A 16626-nucleotide genomic window follows, 5' to 3' on the forward strand; every position below is an offset into this window, starting at 1 on the left:
ACAGCCAACCTATAATTAACTGTCCTGCAGTATTTGAAGTAAGGCATAAAGTCAGTTACTTCCTCGGTGTTCCGGGCACCGGCTACGCGCCTCAGTAGGATTTGAAAACACAAAAAAGCACAGTAAAACCAAAAACACACTGTTGCAAAAAAATCACAGTGGACAGCAAGTGCTAGTAAAAAGATGGAAAAAACAGGGTATTTGGTTGATACGTTTTTTGCAAAAAATGTATATTAAGCCGCTCTACCAAACGTCAAGGTATACCCATATCAGAGCAGTCCTAACTAATGTATGTAATCCCTATCTGATGTATTTAAAACCTGGTCATATGTACAATACCTGTATGAGCAGGATTCAGAAAAGGAATGTCCATGTGGACACGCTGGACAGAACGGCTCCTGTGCGCACAGCTCAAAAAAGAGGGGTGGAGGCCTCCCCAGTCTTGTGGACACAAGAAAACAATTATATGAAACAGTGTGTTTTTGGTTTGACTGTGCTTTTTTGTGTTTTCAAGTCTCTTGGTGGTGTGAACATGTCTCTACGGGCTTGTTCACTGTGCGCGCAGCTCATGTGTTCTGGTTTCATATAATTGTTTTCTTGTGTCCACAAGACTGGGGAGGCCTCCACCCCTCTTTTTTGAGCTGTGCGCACAGGAGCCGTTCTGTCCAGCGTGTCCACATGGACATTCCTTTTCTGAATCCTGCTCATACAGGTATTGTACATATGACCAGGTTTTAAATACATCAGATAGGGATTACATACATTAGTTAGGACTGCTCTGATATGGGTATACCTTGACGTTTGGTAGAGCGGCTTAATATACATTTTTTGCAAAAAACGTATCAACCAAATACCCTGTTTTTTTCCATCTTTTTACTAGCACTTGCTGTCCACTGTGATTTTTTTGCAACAGTGTGTTTTTGGTTTTACTGTGCTTTTTTGTGTTTTCAAGTCTCTTGGTGGTGTGAACATGTCTCTACGGGCTTGTTCACTGTGCGCGCAGCTCATGTGTTCTGGTTTCATATAATTGTTTTCTTGTGTCCACAAGACTGGGGAGGCCTCCACCCCTCTTTTTTGAGCTGTGCGCACAGGAGCCGTTCTGTCCAGCGTGTCCACATGGACATTCCTTTTCTGAATCCTGCTCATACAGGTATTGTACATATGACCAGGTTTTAAATACATCAGATAGGGATTACATACATTAGTTAGGACTGCTCTGATATGGGTATACCTTGACGTTTGGTAGAGCGGCTTAATATACATTTTTTGCAAAAAACGTATCAACCAAATACCCTGTTTTTTCCATCTTTTTACTAGCACTTGCTGTCCACTGTGATTTTTTTGCTACAGTGTGTTTTTGGTTTTACTGTGCTTTTTTGTGTTTTCAAGTCTCTTGGTGGTGTGAACATGTCTCTACGGGCTTGTTCACTGTGCGCGCAGCTCATGTGTTCTGGTTTCATATAATTGTTTTCTTGTGTCCACAAGACTGGGGAGGCCTCCACCCCTCTTTTTTGAGCTGTGCGCACAGGAGCCGTTCTGTCCAGCGTGTCCACATGGACATTCCTTTTCTGAATCCTGCTCATACAGGTATTGTACATATGACCAGGTTTTAAATACATCAGATAGGGATTACATACATTAGTTAGGACTGCTCTGATATGGGTATACCTTGACGTTTGGTAGAGCGGCTTAATATACATTTTTTGCAAAAAACGTATCAACCAAATACCCTGTTTTTTCCATCTTTTTACTAGCACTTGCTGTCCACTGTGATTTTTTTGCAACAGTGTGTTTTTGGTTTTACTGTGCTTTTTTGTGTTTTCAAGTCTCTTGGTGGTGTGAACATGTCTCTACGGGCTTGTTCACTGTGCGCGCAGCTCATGTGTTCTGGTTTCATATAATTGTTTTCTTGTGTCCACAAGACTGGGGAGGCCTCCACCCCTCTTTTTTGAGCTGTGCGCACAGGAGCCGTTCTGTCCAGCGTGTCCACATGGACATTCCTTTTCTGAATCCTGCTCATACAGGTATTGTACATATGACCAGGTTTTAAATACATCAGATAGGGATTACATACATTAGTTAGGACTGCTCTGATATGGGTATACCTTGACGTTTGGTAGAGCGGCTTAATATACATTTTTTGCAAAAAACGTATCAACCAAATACCCTGTTTTTTCCATCTTTTTACTAGCACTTGCTGTCCACTGTGATTTTTTTGCTACAGTGTGTTTTTGGTTTTACTGTGCTTTTTTGTGTTTTCAAGTCTCTTGGTGGTGTGAACATGTCTCTACGGGCTTGTTCACTGTGCGCGCAGCTCATGTGTTCTGGTTTCATATAATTGTTTTCTTGTGTCCACAAGACTGGGGAGGCCTCCACCCCTCTTTTTTGAGCTGTGCGCACAGGAGCCGTTCTGTCCAGCGTGTCCACATGGACATTCCTTTTCTGAATCCTGCTCATACAGGTATTGTACATATGACCAGGTTTTAAATACATCAGATAGGGATTACATACATTAGTTAGGACTGCTCTGATATGGGTATACCTTGACGTTTGGTAGAGCGGCTTAATATACATTTTTTGCAAAAAACGTATCAACCAAATACCCTGTTTTTTCCATCTTTTTACTAGCACTTGCTGTCCACTGTGATTTTTTTGCAACAGTGTGTTTTTGGTTTTACTGTGCTTTTTTGTGTTTTCAAGTCTCTTGGTGGTGTGAACATGTCTCTACGGGCTTGTTCACTGTGCGCGCAGCTCATGTGTTCTGGTTTCATATAATTGTTTTCTTGTGTCCACAAGACTGGGGAGGCCTCCACCCCTCTTTTTTGAGCTGTGCGCACAGGAGCCGTTCTGTCCAGCGTGTCCACATGGACATTCCTTTTCTGAATCCTGCTCATACAGGTATTGTACATATGACCAGGTTTTAAATACATCAGATAGGGATTACATACATTAGTTAGGACTGCTCTGATATGGGTATACCTTGACGTTTGGTAGAGCGGCTTAATATACATTTTTTGCAAAAAACGTATCAACCAAATACCCTGTTTTTTCCATCTTTTTACTAGCACTTGCTGTCCACTGTGATTTTTTTGCAACAGTGTGTTTTTGGTTTTACTGTGCTTTTTTGTGTTTTCAAGTCTCTTGGTGGTGTGAACATGTCTCTACGGGCTTGTTCACTGTGCGCGCAGCTCATGTGTTCTGGTTTCATATAATTGTGTTCTTGTGTCCACAAGACTGGGGAGGCCTCCACCCCTCTTTTTTGAGCTGTGCGCACAGGAGCCGTTCTGTCCAGCGTGTCCACATGGACATTCCTTTTCTGAATCCTGCTCATACAGGTATTGTACATATGACCAGGTTTTAAATACATCAGATATGGATTACATACATTAGTTAGGACTGCTCTGATATGGGTATACCTTGACGTTTGGTAGAGCGGCTTAATATACATTTTTTGCAAAAAACGTATCAACCAAATACCCTGTTTTTTCCATCTTTTTACTAGCACTTGCTGTCCACTGTGATTTTTTTGCAACAGTGTGTTTTTGGTTTTACTGTGCTTTTTTGTGTTTTCAAGTCTCTTGGTGGTGTGAACATGTCTCTACGGGCTTGTTCACTGTGCGCGCAGCTCATGTGTTCTGGTTTCATATAATTGTTTTCTTGTGTCCACAAGACTGGGGAGGCCTCCACCCCTCTTTTTTGAGCTGTGCGCACAGGAGCCGTTCTGTCCAGCGTGTCCACATGGACATTCCTTTTCTGAATCCTGCTCATACAGGTATTGTACATATGACCAGGTTTTAAATACATCAGATAGGGATTACATACATTAGTTAGGACTGCTCTGATATGGGTATACCTTGACGTTTGGTAGAGCGGCTTAATATACATTTTTTGCAAAAAACGTATCAACCAAATACCCTGTTTTTTCCATCTTTTTACTAGCACTTGCTGTCCACTGTGATTTTTTTGCAACAGTGTGTTTTTGGTTTTACTGTGCTTTTTTGTGTTTTCAAGTCTCTTGGTGGTGTGAACATGTCTCTACGGGCTTGTTCACTGTGCGCGCAGCTCATGTGTTCTGGTTTCATATAATTGTTTTCTTGTGTCCACAAGACTGGGGAGGCCTCCACCCCTCTTTTTTGAGCTGTGCGCACAGGAGCCGTTCTGTCCAGCGTGTCCACATGGACATTCCTTTTCTGAATCCTGCTCATACAGGTATTGTACATATGACCAGGTTTTAAATACATCAGATAGGGATTACATACATTAGTTAGGACTGCTCTGATATGGGTATACCTTGACGTTTGGTAGAGCGGCTTAATATACATTTTTTGCAAAAAACGTATCAACCAAATACCCTGTTTTTTCTATCTTTTTACTAGCACTTGCTGTCCACTGTGATTTTTTTGCAACAGTGTGTTTTTGGTTTTACTGTGCTTTTTTGTGTTTTCAAGTCTCTTGGTGGTGTGAACATGTCTCTACGGGCTTGTTCACTGTGCGCGCAGCTCATGTGTTCTGGTTTCATATAATTGTTTTCTTGTGTCCACAAGACTGGGGAGGCCTCCACCCCTCTTTTTTGAGCTGTGCGCACAGGAGCCGTTCTGTCCAGCGTGTCCACATGGACATTCCTTTTCTGAATCCTGCTCATACAGGTATTGTACATATGACCAGGTTTTAAATACATCAGATAGGGATTACATACATTAGTTAGGACTGCTCTGATATGGGTATACCTTGACGTTTGGTAGAGCGGCTTAATATACATTTTTTGCAAAAAACGTATCAACCAAATACCCTGTTTTTTCCATCTTTTTACTAGCACTTGCTGTCCACTGTGATTTTTTTGCAACAGTGTGTTTTTGGTTTTACTGTGCTTTTTTGTGTTTTCAAGTCTCTTGGTGGTGTGAACATGTCTCTACGGGCTTGTTCACTGTGCGCGCAGCTCATGTGTTCTGGTTTCATATAATTGTGTTCTTGTGTCCACAAGACTGGGGAGGCCTCCACCCCTCTTTTTTGAGCTGTGCGCACAGGAGCCGTTCTGTCCAGCGTGTCCACATGGACATTCCTTTTCTGAATCCTGCTCATACAGGTATTGTACATATGACCAGGTTTTAAATACATCAGATAGGGATTACATACATTAGTTAGGACTGCTCTGATATGGGTATACCTTGACGTTTGGTAGAGCGGCTTAATATACATTTTTTGCAAAAAACGTATCAACCAAATACCCTGTTTTTTCCATCTTTTTACTAGCACTTGCTGTCCACTGTGATTTTTTTGCAACAGTGTGTTTTTGGTTTTACTGTGCTTTTTTGTGTTTTCAAGTCTCTTGGTGGTGTGAACATGTCTCTACGGGCTTGTTCACTGTGCGCGCAGCTCATGTGTTCTGGCCTCAGTAGGATGTTGCCGTTCTCTGGGCACGACTCCTACTGGCTCTCCTTTGTGCTTGATCTCGTTTCTCACTGTCCACAATATCCTTCGCTTCGTGTCCTTTCTAAGTATACCGCCGCAAGGTAGTGCAGGCGCGGTTCCGTTTCGTTCTGTTCTTGTCGCTCGGTGTCTGCCAGGTTCCCATGCCTGACAGGGACCCCCCTGAATCTTCCCCCGCAACACCCCCTGCCACGGGATGTTGCCTGGACAAAACCCAGTCAGTTTCTGACTAACTTCCTATCCAACCCCTAGTTTTACCACTGTGAGGAGTGGCCTAATAAATAGAACCTTTTGCTCCCCCTAGTGGCCGGAGTGTGAAGTGTAATGTGTGCTGGTGATACCTGGTCAGAAGAACTCCTATAGTGCCATCAGACGTACCATCACTCCCCTTAGTGGCAGAGCGACACTACTGCAACGACCAGGTCTCTGGGGCACTGCACTCCCCCCCGGTTAAATCCAGTACTCCTGGACTGGGAAGAAGAACAACAATACATGTTAGTGAAAGACATGCAAATTTTTGAAATGCTTGAAACAAGTAAATATAACAATGCTTCCCTTTATGGGAGGTGAGGACACTTGAACGTTACAAACGAAAACAGGGTTAAATATTTTAAATAACACTCTGACTATAAATAACTTCTGGTACCCCGCCGGGTATTCTACTAAGTGCAAATTCTGAACAATAATTTAACTTCTCCTTTAAGGGCGTATAGGCTGAACCCACTAAAGGCTTACTATAAAGTACTTTAATACAAACTCAACTTTTTCTTTATTTTCTAACTTCACAAATGCAGGACCGCCTAGCTCCTTGGCTGGGCCTACTGTCATTGTCGCAATCAACTATCGTTCTATGGTTCTCAGGAGGACTCTCTAAACCCTACAGGTTCACTGTGTTGGAATTCGGCTTTGAACTTTTCCTGTCCTCAATCTCTAGTAACATTATTAACAGTTCTTAAATCTCAACATTATTACAATTTTAACTTTCCTAAGGCAACATTATACTTAAGTGCAACATGTGAACATTCCCTTTAAGAGGGAACCATGTCTCTTTGAGGTAGTGCAGATTCTCTCTGTCTGCAAGTCCGTTAGAAAGCAAGACCTTCTGCGCTGTATTCAAAAACAGTCTCTTCACAAAGCCTTTTTTCTTTGTAAAACCAGTAGAGGGCACCTTTAATAAGGTGCAAACTATTTACAATGCAGTTTGTGAATCATTCACCGTCCATGATTTGGCAGTTCTTTAACCCCTTAGTGACAGAGCCAATTTGGTACTTAATGGCCGAGCCAATTTTTGCAATTCTGACCACTGTCAATTTATGAGGTTATAACTCTGGAACGCTTCAACGGATCCCGCTGATTCTGAGATTGTTTTTTCGTGACATATTGTACTTCATGTGAGTGGTAACATTTCTTCGATATTACTTGCAATTATTTATGAAAAAAACGGAAATATGGCGAAAATTTTTAAAATTTTGCAATTTTCAAATTTTGTATTTTATGCCCTTAAATCAGAGAGATATGTCACGAAAAATAGTTAATAAATAACATTTCCCACATGTCTACTTTACATCAGCACAGTTTTGGAAACAAATGTTTTTTTTGTTAGGGAGTTATAAGGGTTAAAAGTTGACCAGCAATTTCTCATTTTTACAGCACCTTTCTTTTTTAGGGACCACATCACATTTGCAGTCATTTTGAGGGGTCTATATGATAGAAAATAACAAAGTGTGACAGCATTCTAAAAACTACACCCCTCAAGGTTCTCAAAACCACATTCAAGAAGTTTATTAACCCTTTACGTGCTTCACAGGAACTGAAACAATGTGGAAGGAAAAAATGAACATTTAACTTTTTTTTGCAAACATTTTAATTCAGAACCATTTTTTTTATTTTTACAAGTGTAAAAACAGAAATGTAACCATAAATTTTGTTATGCAATTTCTCCTGAATACGCCACTACCCCATATGTGGGGGTAAACCACTATTTGGGCGCACCGCAGAACTTGGAATTGAAGGAGCGCCGTTTGACTTTTTCAATGCAGAATTGGCTGGAATTGAGATCGGACGCCATGTCACGTTTAGAGAGCCCCTGATGTGCCTAAACAGTGGAAACCCCCCACAAGTGACACCATTTTGTAAACTAGACCCCTTAAGGAACTTATCTAGATGTGTGGTGAGCACTTTGAACCCCCAAGAGCTTCACAGAAGTTTATAACGTAGAGCCGTGAAAATAAAAAATCGCATTTGTTTACACAAAAATGATTTTTTCGCCCACAAATTCTTATTTTCACAAGGGTAACAGGAGAAATTAGACCACAAAAGTTGTTGTGCGATTTCTCCTGAATACGTCGATACCCAATATGTGGGGGTAAACCACTCTTTGGGCGCACCGCAGAGCTTGGAAGAGAAGGAGTGCCGTTTTACTTTTTCAATGTAGAATTGTCTGGAATTGAGATCGGACGCCATGTCGCGTTTGGAGAGCCCCTGATGTGCCTAAACAGTGGAAACCCCCCACAAGTGACCACATTTTGGAAACTAGACCCCCCCCCCATGGAACTTATCTAGATGTGTGGTGAGAACTTTGAATGCCCAAGTGCTTCACAGAAGTTTAGAATGCAGAGTCGTGAAAATAAAAAATATTTTTTTTCCACAAAAAAGATATTGTAGCCCCCAAGTTTTTATTTTCACAAGGGTAACAGGAGAAATTGGACCGCAATAGTTGTTGTCCAATTTATCCCGAGTACACTGATGTGCCATATGTGGGGGTAAACCACTGTTTGGGCGCACGGCAGAGCTCAGAAGGGAAGGAGCGCCGTTTTGGAATGCAGACTTAGATAAAATGGTCTGTGGGCGTTATGTTGCGTTTGCAGAGCCCCTGATGTACCTAAACAGTAGTAACCAGCCACAAGTGACCCCATTTTGGAAACTAGACCCCCCCAAGGAACTTATCTAGATGTGTGGTGAGAACTTTGAATGCCCAAGTGCTTCACAGAAGTTTAGAATGCAGAGTCGTGAAAATAAAAAAATATTTTTTTTCCACAAAAAAGATTTTGTAGCCCCCAAGTTTTTATTTGCACAAGGGTAACAGGAGAAATTGGACACCAAAAGTTGGTGTCCAATTTATCCCGAGTACGCTGATGCCCCATATGTGGGGGTAACCGACTGTTTGGGCGCACGGCAGAGCTCAGAAGGGAGGGAGCACCATTTGACTTTTTGAGCGCAAAATTGGCTGTCGTGTTTGGAGACCCCCTGATGTATCTAAACAGTGGAAACTGTTGTGAATTCTGTGGCCAAGCTCCCTCCTGTGGTCGTGAGTGGTACTTCGGCTGGTTCTGTCTATAAGCTTCCTTTGGTGGATGAGAGTGGTACTGCGGCTTCTGAGTTTCCTTCCTCAGGTGATGAGGTTAAGTCGTTAGGTGCTGCTCTATTTAACTCCACCTAGTCCTTTGATCCTGGCCTCCAGTCAATGTTCTAGTATTGGTCTTGCTTTCTCCTGGATCGTTCCTGTGGCCTGTCTATCCAGCATAGTAACATAGTAACATAGTTAGTAAGGCCGAAAAAAGACATTTGTCCATCCAGTTCAGCCTATATTCCATCATAATAAATGATTTTTTTTTCCAGCATAAGCTAAGTTTTGCTTGTGTTATTTTTGTTTGCTATTTTTTCTGTCCAGCTTGCTTTATTGGTTTTTCTTGCTTGCTGGAAGCTCTGGGACGCAGAGGGAGCACCTCCGTACCGTTAGTCAGTGCGGAGGGTCTTTTTGCCCCCTCTGCGTGGTTGTTTGTAGGGTTTTGTGTTGACCGCAAAGCAATCTTTCCTATCTTCGGTCTGTTCAGTAAGTTGGGCCTCACTTTGCTAAATCTATTTCATCTCTGCGTTTGTATTTTCATCTCAACTCACAGTCATTATATGTGGGGGGCTGCCTTTTCCTTTGGGGTATTTCTCTGAGGCAAGCTAGGCTTATTTTTCTTTCTTAGGGCTAGCTAGTTTCTCAGGCTGTGCTCGAGGCGCATAGGACTGGTCAGGAGCGCTCCACGGCTACCTCTAGTGTGGTTGGATAGGATTAGGGATTGCGGTCAGCAGAGTTCCCACGTCTCAGAGCTCGTCCTATGTTTTTGGTAATTGTCAGGTCACTTTGTGTGCTCTGAACTTCAAGGTCCATTGTGGTTCTGAATTACCTGTTCATAACAGTACTGGAGGCCCAAAGTACTAATGCTTCTCAATAGAGGGAAAAGAGAAGTTCTGAGACCATTTTTTTTTCTTTGCACTGTGTTCTGTCTTTCTTTTCCCCTTTACATCAGGGTGGTTCAGAACACAGGTGTGGACATGGACATTCAGGGTCTGTTCTCATTGATGGATAATCTCGCTATAAATGTACAGAACATTCAAGATTTAGTGGTTCAGAATCCTATGTTAGAACCTAAAATTCCTGTTCCTGAGTTATTTTCTGGAGATAGAGCAACTTAAAATTGAATTTTAAAAATAATTGTGAACTATTTCTGGCTTTGAAACCACGCTCCTCTGGTGACCCAGTTCAACAAGTTAAGATCATTATTTCTTTATTACGTGGCGACCCTCAAGACTGGGCATTTTCCCTTGCGCCAGGAGATCCTGCATTATGTAATATTGATGCGTTTTTCCTGGCGCTCGGATTGCTGTATGAAGAACCTAATTCAGTGGATCAGGCAGAGAAAAATTTGCTGGCTCTGTGTCAGGGTCAGGATGAGATAGAGATTTATTGTCAGAAGTTTAGAAAGTGGTCCGTGCTCACTCAATGGAATGAATGTGCGCTGGCAGCTATTTTCAGAAATGGTCTCTCTGAAGCCCTTAAGGATGTCATGGTGGGATTTCCTATGCCTGCTGGTCTGAATTAGTCTATGTCTTTGGCCATTCAGATCGGTCGACGCTTGCGTGAGCGTAAATCTGTGCACCATTTGGCGGTATTATCTGAGCATAAACCTGAGCCTATGCAGTGCGATAGGACTATGACCAGAGCTGAAAGGCAAGAACACAGACGTCAGAATGGGCTGTGTTTCTACTGTGGTGATTCCACTCATGCTATCTCCGATTGTCCTAAGCGCACTAAGCGGTTCGCTAGATCTGCCACCATTGGTACGGTACAGTCGAAATTTCTTTTGTCCGTTACTTTGATCTGCTCTTTGTCTTCCTATTCTGTCATGGCATTTCTGGATTCAGGCGCTGCTCTGAATTTGATGGACTTGGAGTATGCGAGGCGCTGTGGGTTTGTCTTGGAGCCCTTGCAGTGTCCTATTCCATTGAGAGGAATTGATGCTACGCCTTTGGCCAAGAATAAGCCTCAGTATTGGACCCAGCTGACCATGTGCATGGCTCCTGCGCACCAGGAGGATATTCGCTTTCTGGTGTTGCATAATCTGCATGATGTGGTCGTGTTGGGGTTGCCATGGCTACAAGTCCATAACCCAGTATTAGATTGGAAATCTATGTCTGTGTCCAGCTGGGGTTGTCAGGGGGTACATGGTGATGTTCCATTTCTGTCTATCTCATCATCCACCCCTTCTGAGGTCCCAGAGTTCTTGTCTGATTACCGGGATGTATTCGATGAGCCCAAGTCCAATGCCCTACCTCCGCATAGGGATTGTGATTGTGCTATCGATTTGATTCCTGGTAGTAAGTTTCCTAAGGGTCGACTGTTTAATTTATCTGTACCTGAGCACGCCGCTATGCGGAGTTACGTGAAGGAGTCCTTGGAGAAGGGTCATATTCGCCCGTCATCGTCGCCATTGGGAGCGGGGTTCTTTTTTGTGGCCAAGAAGGATGGTTCGCTGAGACCTTGTATTGATTACCGCCTTCTAAATAAAATTACGGTCAAATTTCAGTACCCCTTGCCGCTGCTGTCTGATTTGTTTGCTCGGATTAAGGGGGCTAGTTGGTTCACCAAGATAGATCTTCGTGGTGCATATAATCTTGTGCGTATTAAACGGGGCGATGAATGGAAAACAGCATTTAATACGCCCGAAGGCCATTTTGAGTACCTGGTCATGCCATTCGGGCTTTCTAATGCTCCATCAGTGTTTCAGTCCTTTATGCATGACATCTTCCGAGAGTACCTGGATAAATTCCTGATTGTATACTTGGATGATATTTTGGTCTTCTCGGATGATTGGGAGTCTCATGTGAAGCAGGTCAGAATGGTGTTCCAGGTCCTGCGTGCAAATTCTTTGTTTGTGAAGGGGTCAAAGTGTCTCTTTGGAGTTCAGAAGGTTTCATTTTTGGGGTTCTTTTTTTCTCCTTCTACTATCGAGATGGACCCTGTTAAAGTTCAGGCCATTTATGATTGGACTCAGCCAACATCTCTGAAGAGTCTGCAGAAGTTCCTGGGCCTTGCTAATTTTTATCGTCGCTTCATCAATAATTTTTCTAGTATTGCTAAACCGTTGACTGATTTAACCAAGAAGGGTGCTGATGTGGTCAATTGGTCTTCTGCTGCTGTGGAAGCTTTTCAAGAGTTGAAGCGTCATTTTTCTTCTGCCCCTGTTTTGTGCCAACCAGATGTTTCGCTTCCGTTCCAGATCGAGGTTGATGCTTCTGAAATTGGAGCAGGGGCGGTTTTGTCACAGAGAAGTTCTGATTGCTCGGTGATGAAACCATGCACCTTCTTTTCCAGGAAGTTTTCGCCTGCTGAGCGAAATTATGATGTTGGCAATCGAGAGTTGCTAGCCATGAAGTGGGCATTCGAGGAGTGGCGTCATTGGCTTGAAGGAGCTAAGCATCGCGTGGTGGTCTTGACTGATCACAAGAAATTGACTTATCTCGAGTCTGCCAAACGGTTGAATCCTAGACAGGCTCGTTGGTCGCTGTTTTTCTCCCGTTTTGACTTTGTGGTTTCGTACCTTCCGGGCTCTAAAAATGTGAAGGCGGATGCCCTGTCTAGGAGTTTTGTGCCCGATTCTCCGGGTTTGTCTGAGCTGGCGGGTATTCTCAAAGAGGGGGTAATTTTGTCTGCCATCTCCCCTGATTTGCGGCGGGTGCTGCAAAAATTTCAGGCCAATAGACCTGACCGTTGCCCAGCGGAGAAACTGTTTGTCCCTGATAGGTGGACGAATAAAGTTATCTCTGAGGTTCATTGTTCAGTGTTGGCTGGTCATCCTGGAATCTTTGGTACCAGAGATTTGGTGGCTAGATCCTTTTGGTGGCCGTCTCTGTCACGGGATGTGCGTTCTTTTGTGCAGTCCTGTGGGATTTGTGCTCGGGCTAAGCCCTGCTGTTCTCGTTCCAGTGGGTTGCTTTTGCCCTTGCCGGTCCCGAAGAGGCCTTGGACATATATCTCTATGGATTTTATTTCGGATCTCCCCGTCTCTCAAAGAATGTCGGTCATTTGGGTGGTTTGTGATCGCTTCTCTAAGATGGTCCATTTGGTGCCCTTGTCTAAATTGCCTTCCTCCTCTGATTTGGTGCCATTGTTTTTCCAGCATGTGGTTCGTTTACATGGCATTCCGGAGAACATCGTTTCTGACAGAGGTTCCCAGTTTGTTTCGAGGTTTTGGCGAGCCTTTTGTGCTAGGATGGGCATTGATTTGTCTTTTTCCTCGGCTTTCCATCCTCAGACAAATGGCCAGACTGAACGAACCAATCAGACCTTGGAAACATATCTGAGATGTTTTGTTTCTGCTGATCAGGATGATTGGGTGTCCTTTTTGCCTTTGGCTGAGTTCGCCCTTAATAATCGGGCCAGCTCGGCTACTTTGGTTTCGCCGTTTTTCTGCAATTCTGGGTTCCACCCTCGTTTCTCTTCAGGGCAGGTTGAGTCTTCGGACTGTCCTGGTGTGGATACTGTGGTGGATAGGTTGCAGCAGATTTGGACTCATGTAGTGGACAATTTGACTTTGTCCCAGGAGAAGGCTCAACGTTTCGCTAACCGCAGGCGCTGTGTGGGTCCCCGACTTCGTGTTGGGGATTTGGTTTGGTTGTCATCTCGTTATATTCCTATGAAGGTTTCCTCTCCTAAGTTTAAGCCTGTTTCATTGGTCTGTATAGGATTTCTGAGGTTCTTAATCCTGTGTCTTTTCGTTTGACTCTTCCAGCTTCTTTTTCCATCCATAACGTGTTCCATAGGTCATTGTTGCGGAGATACGTGGCACCTGTGGTTCCATCTATTGATCCTCCTGCTCCGGTTTTGGTTGAAGGGGAGTTGGAGTATATAGTGGAGAAGATTTTGGATTCTCGTGTTTCGAGACGGAAACTCCAGTATCTGGTTAAGTGGAAAGGTTATGGTCAGGAAGATAATTCCTGGGTCTTTGCCTCTGATGTCCATGCTGCCGATCTGGTTCGTGCCTTTCATGTGGCTCATCCTGGTCGGCCTGGGGGCTCTGGTGAGGGTTCGGTGACCCCTCCTCAAAGGGGGGTACTGTTGTGAATTCTGTGGCCAAGCTCCCTCCTGTGGTCGTGAGTGGTACTTCGGCTGGTTCTGTCTATGAGCTTCCTTTGGTGGATGAGAGTGGTACTGCGGCTTCTGAGTTTCCTTCCTCAGGTGATGAGGTTAAGTCGTTAGGTGCTGCTCTATTTAACTCCACCTAGTGCTTTGATCCTGGCCTCCAGTCAATGTTCTAGTATTGGTCTTGCTTTCTCCTGGATCGTTCCTGTGGCCTGTCTATCCAGCATAAGCTAAGTTTTGCTTGTGTTATTTTTGTTTGCTATTTTTTCTGTCCAGCTTGCTTTATTGGTTTTTCTTGCTTGCTGGAAGCTCTGGGACGCAGAGGGAGCACCTCCGTACCGTTAGTCGGTGCGGAGGGTCTTTTTGCCCCCTCTGCTTGGTTGTTTGTAGGGTTTTGTGTTGACCGCAAAGCAATCTTTCCTATCTTCGGTCTGTTCAGTAAGTTGGGCCTCACTTTGCTAAATCTATTTCATCTCTGCGTTTGTATTTTCATCTCAACTCACAGTCATTATATGTGGGGGGCTGCCTTTTCCTTTGGGGTATTTCTCTGAGGCAAGCTAGGCTTATTTTTCTTTCTTAGGGCTAGCTAGTTTCTCAGGCTGTGCTCGAGGCGCATAGGACTGGTCAGGAGCGCTCCACTGCTACCTCTAGTGTGGTTGGATAGGATTAGGGATTGCGGTCAGCAGAGTTCCCACGTCTCAGAGCTCGTCCTATGTTTTTGGTAATTGTCAGGTCACTTTGTGTGCTCTGAACTTCAAGGTCCATTGTGGTTCTGAATTACCTGTTCATAACAGGAAACCCACCAATTCTAGCTCCCACCCTAACCCCAACACACCCTTAACCCTAATCCCAACCCGATCCATAATCCTAATCACTAACCCTAACGATAATCACAACCCTTACCCCAAAACAACCCTAATGTCAACCCTAACCATAACCCTAATCAAAACCCTAAATCCAACACACCCCTAATCCTAATCTCAACCCTAACCTCAAACCTAACCCTAATCCAAATACACCCCTAATCACAACCCTAACCTTAACCCTAATCCCAAACCTAACCCTAATCCCAAGCGTAACCCTAATGCCAACCCTAACCGTAATACCAACCCTAATCCAAACCCTAACCCTAATCCCAACTCTAACCCTAACTTTAGCCCCAACCCTAGCCCTAACTTTAGCCCCAACCCTAACCCTAGCCCTAAGGCTACTTTCACACTTGCGTCGTTTGGCATCCGTCGCAATCCGTCTTTTTGGACAAAAAACGGATCCTGCAAATGTGCCCGCAGGATGCGTTTTTTGCCCATAGACTTGTATTGCCGACGGATCGTGACGGATGGCCATACGTCGCGTCCGTCGTGCATTTTGAAGATGGCGGCGCCTAGCGGGAGCCACGAGGAGCTCCGGGGGAGACAGGTAAGTATTGGGGGGCTACCTGGGACCCCATTTCTCTATCCTCTGATGTGCGATCACATCGGAGGACAGAGAAATTAAAAAGAAATTGCGTTGTTTTTTTTTTGCGATCGCCGGTAAACGGTTAATTACCGGCGATCGCAAATGTGGGGTCGGTAAAAAAAAACCCCGAATCATGTTCTCTGGGGTCTCGGCTACCCCTGGCAGCCGAGACCCCGGAGATAATCGGACTCTGGGGGGCGCTATTTACTTTTTCCACAGCGCCGTTAATTAACGGCGCTGTGTTTAAGTACCCGTAGCGGCTGCCGTTAAAAGGCGTATCGGCGGTCGTTAAGGGGTTAAAACACTGATGGCAAACAAACAAGCCAAAAACAAGAGGGATCACGGGTAAACGAAGGGATCCCTTAAGAGTTAACCTTAGACGGGTATGAGCAGCAAAATTGCAGGAAGACAAACAGTTAAATAACTATATACAATTCGTCGGGGCTTCGAGGTTTATTTTGACTCTGGTGGTCGTAGCTCCGCAGGCAGCAGTGGGCGGGGCCATCCACCCAGATACCTGCGACCACCAGGTGTGGTCACAGGAGCTCCTTCGCTCCAGGCAGGGGTCTGGGTGGCTACAGTTCTGGAGCCCGAAACGGCCTGGGTACTAGCCATCACTGAGGCCGATCCTTCGGCTACCACTGTGGTAGTGGTATCCACGGTGCAGGTGGTGGTCTTGACGATGGTGCAAGTCGGGTTAAACACCGTAGTCTTGGTGATAGTGGTAGACCGGTCACAAGGGGGCGCCTTTGCTACGGGGGACGGCTTCTCCGACGCTTTAGTCGGGTGTGTCACGGGGCCTCGTCGCTTGTGGAAGTTCAGGGCGAACCACCCCCTTTCCCCAAAGTGCTGGGTGTAGGTGACCTCGTCCCCCGGGTAGAGATCCCGGTCCGGGTGGCCCTCTCTGAGATGGGACTCCACATCCCTCCGGTTCACAAAAACCTCCGCATACAGGTCCGGCTCTTTAATAAAGCCCCATCCCCCACGGAGTTTGAAGTCGACGACGGTGCCCTGCCTGTGCGGGGCCTGGTGGGTGGTACGATCTTTGTGGGCCCGGGCCTTCACCGCGAGGTCCCGCTGGTAGTGGGCCTCTCGCTCTGCCTGGTACTCCCTCTCCTTCTTCTCCCACTGTCGGTCTAGCTGGGCCTGATATTCTTCCCAGCTGAGGGCCTCCACCATCTCCCCTTCCTGTGTCTTCACCCCGGGAACCCCATGAAGTCGGATCCCGGGTTGACCCAGCGGCACACTGTGCGCTCCGCATAGACCTCGCCTGGCATGGTGATCAGCGAGATCGGGGCCTTCAGGAAGTGCTCCATGCCCGTGGCCCGATCCCA

The sequence above is a fragment of the Ranitomeya imitator genome, chromosome 4 (genome assembly GCF_032444005.1).
Source record: "Ranitomeya imitator isolate aRanImi1 chromosome 4, aRanImi1.pri, whole genome shotgun sequence".
Classification (NCBI taxonomy): domain Eukaryota; kingdom Metazoa; phylum Chordata; class Amphibia; order Anura; family Dendrobatidae; genus Ranitomeya; species Ranitomeya imitator.